The 12,690-nt window shown below is 37.5% G+C and overlaps 1 pseudogene across 1 annotated transcript; it reads left to right on the forward strand.

The window, feature by feature from the left end:
* Positions 1 to 5,727: 5,727 nt before the first annotated feature.
* LOC306639834 (mas-related G-protein coupled receptor member X1-like) lies at positions 5,728 to 6,698 on the forward strand (annotated as a pseudogene). The gene has a single exon. The product of its transcript is annotated as a mas-related G-protein coupled receptor member X1-like (transcript).
* Positions 6,699 to 12,690: the final 5,992 nt, after the last annotated feature.

The raw sequence follows: 12,690 nt of genomic DNA on the forward strand, positions 1-12,690 counted from the left end.
ATCCAGTTTATCCAAATGCTTCCCACATTTAAATTTTAAAATATTATATATATTATAAGTGGATTATAGCAATTTCTTATATGCATGTTTTATGATATATTATTCCATGCCTGTAAATGGGATCCTTTTCTTCTTGTTTCTTCTTGGTTTTTCTTCTATACTCTGTTTCTTAATATCCTCTTCTTATACGTACAACATTTACTTTGGATAATATCCACCTTAATGGATTCCTCTTAATTCTCTTGATGGATGCCATCTCCAAATAGCTATATTCTGAGATGATAGAGATTGAGATTCAAAATAAATATTTCTAAGACAATTCAACACATAATTAAGGTTCTTATGAAATACTTGTTGAATTAACCCACAGAAGAAAATTTCTGAGTTTTTCAAATTACCTTCTTTATTATTTAGCTTTACTTACTATTATATAACTAAATTTCTGACACAGCCACTCATGAAATAAAGAGTTTAAATTAGCATACAGATTTGACTGAAAGTCAAAACTTCATAGCCCACTCTGGGGCAGGCTCTATGGTGGGTGGTGGAAGTAGGGTTGGAATAAGGGTCATATCTCAAATGAGGAAGTAGAGAGCTGGGTGGGGCCAGGTTTGCCCCTTCATAAAGACTCTATCACAGAAAATCTAGGGGTTGCATGAAAACTACATTTACAAAAGAGCATCCAATAACCTAAAGACCATTACTATGTCCCACCTCTCAAATACTCCACAAAACCTCCCCCTACTGTCACTCTTGAAACAAAGCAACAGTCACATGAACGCATGAGAGGACAGACAAAACCATATCCAAATCATGGCATGCTTCCAATGGCCCCCACGATTTATGTCCATATTAATGTCTCATTCAAATAACACATTTTAAATTAATTTTTAATATGTTCTAATTAGTCATACATGGTAGTAGAATGCACTTATACATTTTGAGAGATAATATATAAATGGAGTGTAATCTCTCATTTTTCAGATTACACATATTGTAGAATCACATCAGTCATGCAGTCATACATGTACATGAGGTAATAATGTGTGTTTCACTCTACTATCATTCCTTCCTCTAGACCCACTCCCTTTCCTTCACGCCCCTCTACCTAATAAAAAAGTAACTCTATTCATCCTTACCCCCCCCACCTTATTGTGAATGAACATTGACATATCAGAGAAAACATTCAGCCTTTTGTTTTTTGGATTTGGCTTATCTCAATTAGCACGATATTCTCTAACTCCATCCATTAACAAATGATATGAAGCCTACTATGTGCATAACATGAAAAACAAAACGGGAAGAAATGTGAGATAAGAAATAAAATTTTGAATGTATAAAATACATGAAAAGTTAATAATAAAAAATTACATAACATGCAGGAAGTATAAAAGAATGTTTTACGTGCCAAACGCTTCATATTTTCTGAGAGATGTCAGTTGATTAACCTCTTTCTACTGACATGAAAAATACGAATATGTTTGCTAATCAGAGATAATAATGAGAAAAATAAGAATGGGTACAGTAGTAAGTAGAAAATAGCATTCAGTGACAATAGGATTCCCAACCTTTTCCTCTATTGTTTGGAAAAAATGTATAAAAATTAATGCATTATTGATATAAAAATAAAAAAATATGAGCCCAGGGCATGATGAGACTTTAATGACCCAATGATATACTTTGTTATCTAGTAATAAAACTCAGTATGGAAGCACACTTTCCCTACTAGGATCATTGGTGGCAAAGCACAGAGAAAAGCAACCACTAACATGTAGGTGGAGTGAAAGGGATGGAAGGGAGAGGCCAATATGTGTGTGGAATTGACACAGATGCCCAGAAACATCTTCATAAAAATGAGGCCTCAAATGACTATGGTCTCTAATTTGCTCCTAATCCAAGGACTAAAAATCATAGGGCCATTCAGAATCTTAAAAGCCTCAGGTGATCACCAGCTTTCATGTACAGCTTCCATAGGCATCTCTCCACTGGGAGAACCAAGAATTGTACAGTGGGGTCACTCCGTCTCAGAAAGATTCTCGCCTACTCATACAGCTCAGCTCTCCACTTCTGCACAGGAGAATGGAAGAAAGGTAAGAACTGTCAGAATTCTTCTGAGGTATGGGGGTTTGCTCTCAGTTCACATCCCTGTGTTTCTACCATAGGGGGCTACAGGGAGGGGATCATGGCCCTTCTTTAAGGGAAAGTCAGGAGACAGAATCATACTTCTGAACACTGGTTTCTTGAAGCTCCCAATTTGAGAGTTGAAAATAGCGTTGATGAAACCTTTTATCCTACTGATTTAGCTCATTCTCACCTTTTCCAGTGATTTATATCTGCTTTCATGAATAGATTTCTGGCTTTTATAAAAACTCATTTAAAAAGTAAAACCACATGGAGGTATTGCTTACTAGAGATAAGATGCTATAAAATGGATTTCATTGATTTCACTTGCTTTTCAAAAATACTTTCCTTTTGTATTTCTTAAGGTTCTAACAAGAAATATATGGTTTAAATTGGAATGGTTGAGAAATACACCAGGAGTGATTATTTTCAAAGATGTGCAGGATTAAGGGAAGAATAGCAATGCATGGTGAGGTGCCTTAAGAAAAGCAAGGGTATAACTCTGTTTCCATACCTAGACTGTAAGGGACAAAGGAGGTAGCACTAACCAGGGACAGAGCCTAGCCTGGGTGTAGCTGTATTACTAAAGAGGACCAGGCAGGAGGAGGAGCAGTGCCACTGCCAACACACTGCCTGCAGGAGAGAGTTAGGAGATTGAAAACTCAAATCCCTCTCCTCCCATCCTCTACTGTCCTGTCTGTATCACCAGGTAGCTCAGTTCACCCAGAAACAAGAAGGAAAAGGATGCCATTGTTGTGGTGCTAAGAAGCCACCAGTTTGGGAACTCTATCAAGGCAGAGAAGAAGGATGGAATAAAAACTGTCAGGACACATGAAACTGTCCCTCACTGCTCCTTCTATCTTCCTACACTCTGGGGTTTTCTCAATCTAATATCATTGAATCCATTGCCATTTTATATCCATTGAAGTAATTTTTCCTATTTACATATTGTTTTTCTTGCATTTACTTTATGGGACAATCACCTACATTAATAAAAAAAATGACTTGAAAATGGAAAGTCATTTTAAAAGGCAAAACTTTCCTTTCATTTAGAGTGAAAGCATGGCTAAAACTGAACCACAATTGACCTTAACAGGATATGCATTAAGTTCCAGAGCATCAGAATCAAGAAATTCGTTGATAGTGCTGATTTCCAAGCCTGGGTGGGTCCCATCTTCCTGTGGTCCTAAATGGCTCCAGACATAGCAGAATGGATGTCTGTGAGAAAAGAGAGAAGAAAATGCAAGCTAGCTTCCTTCTAGTGGTCCTATAGTGCAGGAGTGGTTTACATCACTCTCCTCACTGCATTTGGTCAGTGCCTGGTAATGTGGTGATATCATCATTAAGACAAAAGGTAAATGGAAGCCTTGAGACCTAAAACTCAAAGAATCACTATTGCAGAAGACAAAATAGGTGTTATGGGGGTAATTTGGAAGTTGTGATATGCGCTGATGGTGTCACATTCTGTGTTCCAATGAAGATTCTTTGGAAGCTCTGAAAACAAAATAAGGCAAGAGGGGGCAGAGAACAGTGGCAAAGGATCAGATAGGATTCCAGGAGATCAGGGGCTGGAGTTGGACCTGTTCTTGAAGATGTGATTTTGGAAAATTCCTTTGTTTGAGCCTCAGTTTGTGTGTGTGTGTGTGTGTGTGTGTGTGTGTGTGTGTGTGTGTGTGTGTGTGTGTGTGTTAGGTAAGGTACTGCAATAGATGATCTCTGTAAAGAATACATGCTAAATATTGGGGTAGAGTAGTGAATAAAGTAAACAAGACATGCCTTGAAAGTGGAAGGTCTTCATAGAGCTATATGTTTGATGCCAAAGGTAACCATACCCTAAAGAGAAATATGGAAACTGCATTTAGTCAGGACACCAGCACTTAATGTTTTTCCTCCTGTTTCCTATGCAAATCAACCAATGCTGAGGAAACTTGGCTATCTACAAAAACTTATGACACAAGCCTCACTTCAGGATGCCTCTCTGCAGGCCCAGAGGAGAATGTGGCCTCTATTCCCTTCAAGGCCTCTTTCCCCTGAGTTTCCTCTGGATTCTGAGGTCACAGACGCCTTTGTGAGACAGCAAAAGGCTTCTGGATTCTCACATCTTCTCCTGATTTTTACCCATATCCCTCTTGTGCCCAAATTGGATTGGTTTCTCTTCCTCTCTGTTTCTGAACTTTGCTCATCCTAGATTTTATTTTATTCACAATTTGCCACCTGAGATATAACTTGGGATTTACTACTCTGTACCTTTCTCATCCACATATGATCAACACAGAGTGGTGGCAGGTCCAAAGAGCTGGAAAACTGTAAAACCTTGGGTGTCAAAATGCACAGTGTGTGACATCATGGGTTATCAAGTGATCCTGCTTGTTCTCCAATTCCATTCTCTGTAAAATTGAAAGAAATTCTTACCTGTTCAGAAGCAAAGGCTGATCAGAAGAACCATAGAGAAATTATGTGGTAATCTCTAAATTAAATCCTGTTAATTGTTGTTACGAGTGGGTCCATTTACCTGTTTGAAAGCTGCTTGAACAACTCTTTATGCCTCAAGCCACACCCTCTCTCAATTTCACTAAATATGCTTTTCTCACACAAAAACATTCATTGAGAACAAAAATGCCATTAAGGATGACCTCAGAGAGAATGGAGTAGGTTAAAATTGTATACACCACTTAGTTCTCTGCAGATAGTCTCCTATTTCAAGTACCTCTTTTCAGGGACACTCGTACCCCACCCTCATTCACACCCTCCTATTCTGTACTGCTAAGCATTTCAACTGAGTCACAAATCTAACCCCCACACTGTTCACTGAATGTCTATAGGAGCTAAACAAAGCCATCTTGAGTCCACATTGCAAAGGCACATGAGTTGTCAACAGCAGATATTTGGTCACACATAAGTAATTCTAAATACACCCAGGACTGTTCACATTAAGGATTATAGTGAATCATATTTTCTTCATCTCTTTATGTGTGGGTGTTGAGCTTTTTCATTGTATTTTCCACTTAACCCACATCATCCTGCAACGTTTGATTTCTCATTCATATATTCATTCATTAAGTAGATATTGAGGGGATTCAGGCCACACAGAGCTCAGCACTGGGGATTAAAAAGTGAACCTGTCTTCAATGATTGACGCACTGAGCTTTTTCTATGCCAAGTCATTCTCAGTCCTGCTTTAGCAAATCTCACATTACCCTTGTGATCATAAAGCCAGTTCTTTTGCCCCCTTGAATGAAATGCTCTTTTTGATGGGAATATTACAATCACCTCTGTGTCTGCCTCAATTCCTGCACCTGAGAGAAAACTGTCCCAGGATAGAACAGTGCTGGTCCCCCTCTGAGTGGGAGTGTTCAGATTATAGTGTATTTTTTGTGTCATTTAGGTTCTGGTCAGAGAGCTCAGGGTGTTCAGAAAATGACTGCTAGATTTGATTCCATATTTCAGGAATCCCTAGATGTTGATAAGTTACTTCACCTACAATTCACCTATATTTCCCTACCCTTTGAAATGGAAATCTCCACATAGGAAGATGATCCTGATCAGCTGAGCTGTTGCTCCTAGTGCTCAAGTGTTCTTTGTGTTCCCACGGACCCCACTGAAGAGATGAGGAGCCTGGATCCAACCGTCTCAGCCTGGAGGACAGAAGCCATGCCAACCAATGGAAGTCATGAAGACCTTCCTCATATTGGTGACAAGACTACTCTGACTCTACAAGTGTCGACCTTCATGATATCACTGGCAGGAAATGCATCTGTGCTGTGGTTCTTGGGTTTCCGCATGAACAGAAATGCCTTTTACACCTACATCCTAAACCTGGCGGCTGCTGACTTCCTCCTTCTCTTCTTCTACATTATTGCTTCTCTGATAGACTTCATTGAAAACACGCTTCACAATCACATCTGTAGCATCATACAAACTGGGACAACCATGTTCTACATCACAGGCCTGAGCATGCTAAGCACTATCAGCACTGAGCGCTGCCTTTCAGTCCTGTGCCCCATTTGGTACCACTGCCATAGCCCAAGACACACATCAGCTATCATGTGTGCCCTGCTCCTGGTCATGTCCCTGTTTCTGAGCATCCTAGACAGGGTCTATTTTTTAAATCGCAATAAAACCAAAGTTTATTTTAAAAGAGTTAATTTCACTATTACTGTATGGCTGGCTTTTTTACTTGTTCTCTCAGTGTCCAGCCTGGTCTTGCTGGGTAGGATGCTCTGTGGATCCAAGCAGAAGCCTCTGACCAGGCTGTATGTTACCATCCTGCTCACGGTGTTGGTCTTCTTCTGTGGTCTGCCCTTTGAAATCTGTGTGTTCCTGTTAATCGGAACTCAGAAATATATTACCATAAACAGTGTCCTTTTCTGGCTTCAATTGTCTTGTCCTCTGTTAACAGCTGTGCCAACCCCATCATTTACTTCTTCATTGGCTCCTTTAGGCAGCAATTGCAGGCACGGAACCTCAAGCTGGTGCTTGAGCGGGCTCTGCAGGACACTCCTGAGAAGGAGGAATGTGGAGGCAGCCTTCCTCAGGGAACCCTGGAGATGTCAGGCAGCAGAGTGGAGCAGGGGTGAAGAGTCTCTGCTCTGGTCCATCAGATGTGCCTTCAAGAGGCAACAGTGCCCAGCCACACGTGACAGTTGTCTGCTCTCCTCTCAGCCTTGAGCCCCTAAAATTCTTCCACATCTTCCCATGGGTTTATGTTAACCTGGCTTTTCTTCTTTCTTTCTTTTATTTTTATGGACTTACATCCTGTTTATTTTAATATTTTAATTGCATGCTGAGTAATTGAAAGGCAACCCAAATCATTGTATATTGCAGGAGAAGCCTGTATGTGTTTTAAGTTGATCACTGCAAAAATTATGTACACTTTGTGCCAATCATTGGATTCAACTCTGTTATTACACTTCAGAAATAGGAAACTCTGATTTTTGATAAATAGCCTATACTTCTAACACTCTCATCTTTGCATTTTAAAAAATGGCTGCCATGTCTTACTGTTTATTTCTAAAACCTAGAGATTAGCCATTTTTCATGTGAAGTTTACATTTCTTGATTTCTTTTTCAAAAAGCCAGTTTACTCACTTTCAGACCATGGAATCTGTTTTTCTAACATTTGAATGAAGATGCCAGTTGATCTAAATGTTCTAATTAATAATATACTTTATGACAATTTATTATAATTCCTAGGCAAAGACCAATGTGTGTGCAGTGGGGGGTGGAATTGAGCTGGATTTCTGATGAATACTTACTGAATCATTGTAATTCTCTATTTGGAAACTACTAGCAGTAATGTTAAATGCTGTTTGTTTATTATCTGTTCTATGAGTAGATGTTTGAATTTCTAAGTACATTTGAAATGGACAAGTGTAAAGAGATTATGTTTCTCTTAGGTGTATCCAAAGTTGGCCACAAATTATCTCCCTCTACTTTAACTACCTTCTAATATCTTTTTTTTTAATTCATTGTACACAAATGGAGTATAACTATCATTTCTCTGGTTGTACATGAAGTAGAGTCATACCATTTGTGTACTCATACATGTACATAGGGTAATGATGTTTGTCTCATGCTATTATCTTTTCTTTCCCTGCCTGCTCCCGATCCCTCATTTCCATCTACACAATTCTTACTTCTTCCATTCTTCCCTTACCTCCCCCTACCCCTGTAATGTATCATCAACCATTTATCAGAGAAATTATTTGGCCTTTGGTTTTGGGGATTGGCTTATTTCACATAACATGATATTCTCCAACACCATCAATTTACCTGCAAATGTCATAATTTTATTCTTCTTTATGGCTGAAAAATATTCCATTGTGTATATGTACCACAGTTTCTTTATCCATTCATCTATTGAAGGGCATCTAGGTTGGTTACACAATCTAGCAATTGTGAATTGAGTTGCTATAAACATTGATATGGATGTGTCACTGTAGTATGCTGATTATAAGTCCTTTTGGTATAGGCCAAGTGGGATAGCTGGATCAAATGGTGGTTCCATTTCAAGTTTTCTTGGGAATCTCCACACTACTTTCCAAAGTGGTTGCATTGTCTGCACTCCCACCAACAATGTATGAGTGTACTGTTTTCCCCACATCCTCACCAACACTTAAGTTTGCTTGTATTTTTGATAATTGCATTCTGACTGCAGAGAGATGAAATCTTAGAGTAGATTTGATTCAAATTTCTCTAATTGCTAGAGGTGTTGAACATTTTTTCATATATTTGTTGATTGATTGTAGATCTTCTTCTGTGAAGTGTCTGTTCAGTTCCTTAGCCCATTTATTGATTGGGTTATTTGTGTTTTTGGTGTTAAGTGTTTTTTTAGTTCTTTGCATATCCTGGAGATTAGTGCTCTATCTGGGTGTGGTAAAGATTTTCTCCCACTCTGTAGGTTGCCTCCTTACATTATTGATTGCTTTCTTTGCTGAGAAAAAGCTTTTTAGTTATTGATTTCCTATCCCAGTTATTGATTCCTGCTTTTATTTCTTGTGCTTTGGTAGTCATGTTAAGGAAGTCTGGTCCTAAGCTGATATGATGAAGATTTGCACCTACTTTTTCTTCTATTAGGTGCAGGGTCTCTGATCTAATTCCTAGGTTCTTGATCCATTTTAAGTTTGGTTTTGTGAAGGGTGAGAGAGGTTTATTTTTATTTTGCTGCATATGGATTTCCAGTTTTGCAGCACCATTTGTTGAAGAGGCTGTATTTTCTCCATTGTATATTTTTGGCACCTTTGTCTAGTATGAGAAAACTGTATTTATGCGGGTTTGTCTCTGTGTCCTCTATCCTGTACCATTGGTCTACCTGCCTGTTTTGATATCAATACCATGCTGTTTTTGTTACTATTGCTCTGTAGTATAGTTGAAGGCCTGGTATTGTGATACCACATGTTTCACTCTTCATGCTAAAAATTGTTTTAGCTATTCTGAGCATAGAATATTCCATCCATCAATGAGCGAATTCACTTTTGTTTCAGCAGCATATGGATCCTTCTCTGTAATAGAACATATGTTATGCCACAAAGCTACTCTTACCAAATACAAAAAGATAGAAATACTACCTTGCATTCTATCAGATCATAATGGAATTAAATTAGAAATCAACAATAAAATAAAAAACAGAAACTAGTTCAACACCTGGAGACTAAATAATACACTATTGAATGTTGCATGGATAACAGAAGACATTGGGGACGATTAAAAAATTCGTAGAGTTAATTGAGAACAATATTACAACATATCAAAATCTCTGGGACACTATTAAAGCAGTACTAAGATGAAAATTCATTCCATGGAGTGCATTCAATAAAAGAAGAAAAAGTCAACAATTAAATGACCTAATATTACATCTCAAAGCCCTAGAAAAGGAAGAATTGATCAACACCAAAAGTAGTAGCAGTGGGAAATAATCAAAATCAGAAATAAAATTGAAACAAAAGAAAAAATACAAAAAATTGACATAACAAAGGTTGGTTCTTTGAAAAAATAAGCAAAATTGATAAACTCTTAGACATGCTAATAAATAGAAGGAGAGAGAAAACTCAAATTACTAAAATTCATGATGAAAAAGGAAAGATCACAACAGACACCACTGAAATACAAAACATAATTAGAAGCTATTTTGAAAATCTATATTGCAACAAAATAGAAAATCTTGCAGACATCAACAGGTCTCTAGAGATATATGATTCACCCAAACTTAATCTAGAAGACATACACAATTTAAATAGATCAATTTAAAGCAATGAAATAGAAGTTATCAAAAGCTACCACCCAAGAAAAGTACAGGACCAGATGGATTCTCATCCAAGTTCTACAAGACCATCAAAGAAGAACTCATTCCAATACTCCATGAAATATTCCATGAAGTAGAAGAGGAGGGAACCCTTCCAAACTCATTCTATGAAGCTAATATCACCCTGATAACCAAAACCAGACAAAGAAACATCAAGGAAAGAAAACTTTAGACCAATATCCCTAAAGAACATAGATGAAAAAATCCTTAACAAAATACTGGCAAATCGCATACAAAAATATATTTAAAAGATAGTGCACCACGATCAAATGGGTTTCATCCCAGGGATTCAAGGTTGGATGAATATTGGAAATCTATAAATGTAATTCACCATATTAACAGGCTCAAAGTTAAGAAGCACATGATTATTTCAATAGATGCAGAAAAAGCATTTGATAAAACACACCACCCCTGCATGCTCAAAACACTAGAAAAAATAGGGATAGTAGGAACATTCCTTAACATTGTAAAGGCCATCTATGCTAAGCCCACAGCCAACATCATTCTAAATGAAGACAAAATGAAAGCATTCCCCCTGAAAACTGGAACAAGAAGGGATGCCCTTTCACCACTTCTATTCAGCATCATCCTTGAAACTCTAGCCAGAGCAATTAGACAGATGAAAGAAATTAAATGGATATGAATAGGAAAAGAAGAATTCAAACTATCACTATTTGCTGATGACATGATTCTATACACAGAGGAGCCAAAAACTTCCACCAGAAAACTTCTTCAACTCATAAATGAATTCACTAATGTAGCATGATATAAAATCAACATTTATAAATCAAATGCATTTTTATTCATAAGTGATGAATCCTGTGAAAGAGAAATTAAGAAAACTACACCAATCACAATAACCTTAAAAAATAAAATACTTGGGAATCAATCTAACAAAAGAGGTGAAAGACCTCTACAATGAGAACTACAGAACACTAAAGAAAGAAATTAAAGAAAACTTTATCTTTATAAGCTAGAAAAATCTCCCATGTTTTTGGATAGGCAGAATTAATATTGTCAAAATGGCCATACTACCAAAAGCGCTATACAATTCCAATGCAATTCCAATTAAAACCCCAATGACATTCCTCATAGAAATAGAAAAAGCAATCATAAAATTCATTTGGAAGACTAAGAGACCCAGAATGGCTAAAACAATTCTTCTTTCTCTTATGGAAATCAATCATAAGTAAGAAAGACTCAATCCATTTTTGATACTTTCAATAAATGTCTCATCAAACCTTCATTTAATCTTTTTGTTTGTTTGTTTCTTTTTTTATTGTACACAAATGGGATACATGTTGTTTCTGTTTGTACATGGAGTCAAGGCATACCATTTGTGTAATCATAAATTTACATAGGGCAATGTTGTTTGATTCATTCTGTTATTTTATTCCTTCCCCCCCACCCCCACCCCTCTTTTCCCTCTATACAGTCTTTCCTTCCTCCATTCTTGCCACCCTCCTTAACCCTAACCCTAAACCTAACCCTAACCCTAACACTAACCCCTCCCACCCCCCATTATATGTCCTCATCCGCTTATCAGCGAGATCATTCGTACTTTGGTTTTTTGAGATTGGCTTATCTCACTTAGCATGATATTCTCCAATTTCATCCATTTGCCTGCAGATGCCATAATTTTATCATTCTTTACGGCAGTGTAATATTCCATTGTATATATATGCCACAGTTTCTTTATCCATTCATCAACTGAAGGGCATCTAGGTTGGTTCCACAATCTGGCTATGGCAAATTGAGCAGCAATGAACATTGATGTGGCTATATCTCTGTAGTATGCTGATTTTAAGTCCTTTGGGTATAGGCCAAGGAGTGGGATAGCTGGGTTAAATGGTGGTTCCATTCCAAGCTTTCTGAGGAATCTCCGTACTGCTTTCCAGAGTGGCTACACTAATTTGCAACCCCACGAGCAATGTATGAGTATACCTTTTTCCCCACATCCTCGCCAACACTCATACTTCAGATAGAGCACTAATTTCCAGAATATATAAAGAACTCAAAAAACTCTACACCAAGAATACAAATAATCCAATCTTTTTTTATTGATTCTTTTCTTGGACATTTTTATTCCAATGGAAAAAGAATCCTTGAAGAAAATTATAAACCTCTTATTTTTTTACTATTTTCTACCTGAAGTTATGGAAAATAATAATCTCTTATCTCTCTCTCTGTGTATGCTATGAGCAATTAACCTTGAGTTATGTGTTGGGACATTGATGCAGAGAGAAAGCTTCATTCTGAATGAGTGAGTGCTGATACAGTAATATAGATTTCCCTGTGGTTTGAAGGCAGAGTCTCTACCTGCATAGGAACAACCCCAGAATTTAAGTTTACAAAACGTCTTTTTGTAACATATGTCCATCGCATGATGACAAGTTGGTCTTGGGTTTTAGCAGTTAAAACCATGACCTTTGCTCCTGAGAACTGATGTGTTTATTTAACTGTTTTCTGTACTAGTACTCAACCTAGAAACATGTTTCATAACCTGAAATTATGGCATGTGTAGGGATAGAGTTCATGAGTGCTGGATTATAGATTTCACAACACATGGGGTCAGGGCAACTGGAGTCTTAAGCTGATCCCATGATAAAATTGGGTGACATGTTTACCCCAAGCAATCCAAGCAAGTTCTACATTTATTGAATTGCCATATTTGAATCTTAGGCCATTTGTGAACTGGAATCTTTTTCAGAATAAGACAGGGGCAATTGACTCCCTATGGACATGGTCTAAAGGAAACAGCATTGTGA

The sequence above is a fragment of the Sciurus vulgaris genome (assembly GCF_902686455.1).
Source record: "Sciurus vulgaris genome assembly, chromosome: 11".
NCBI lineage: Eukaryota > Metazoa > Chordata > Mammalia > Rodentia > Sciuridae > Sciurus > Sciurus vulgaris.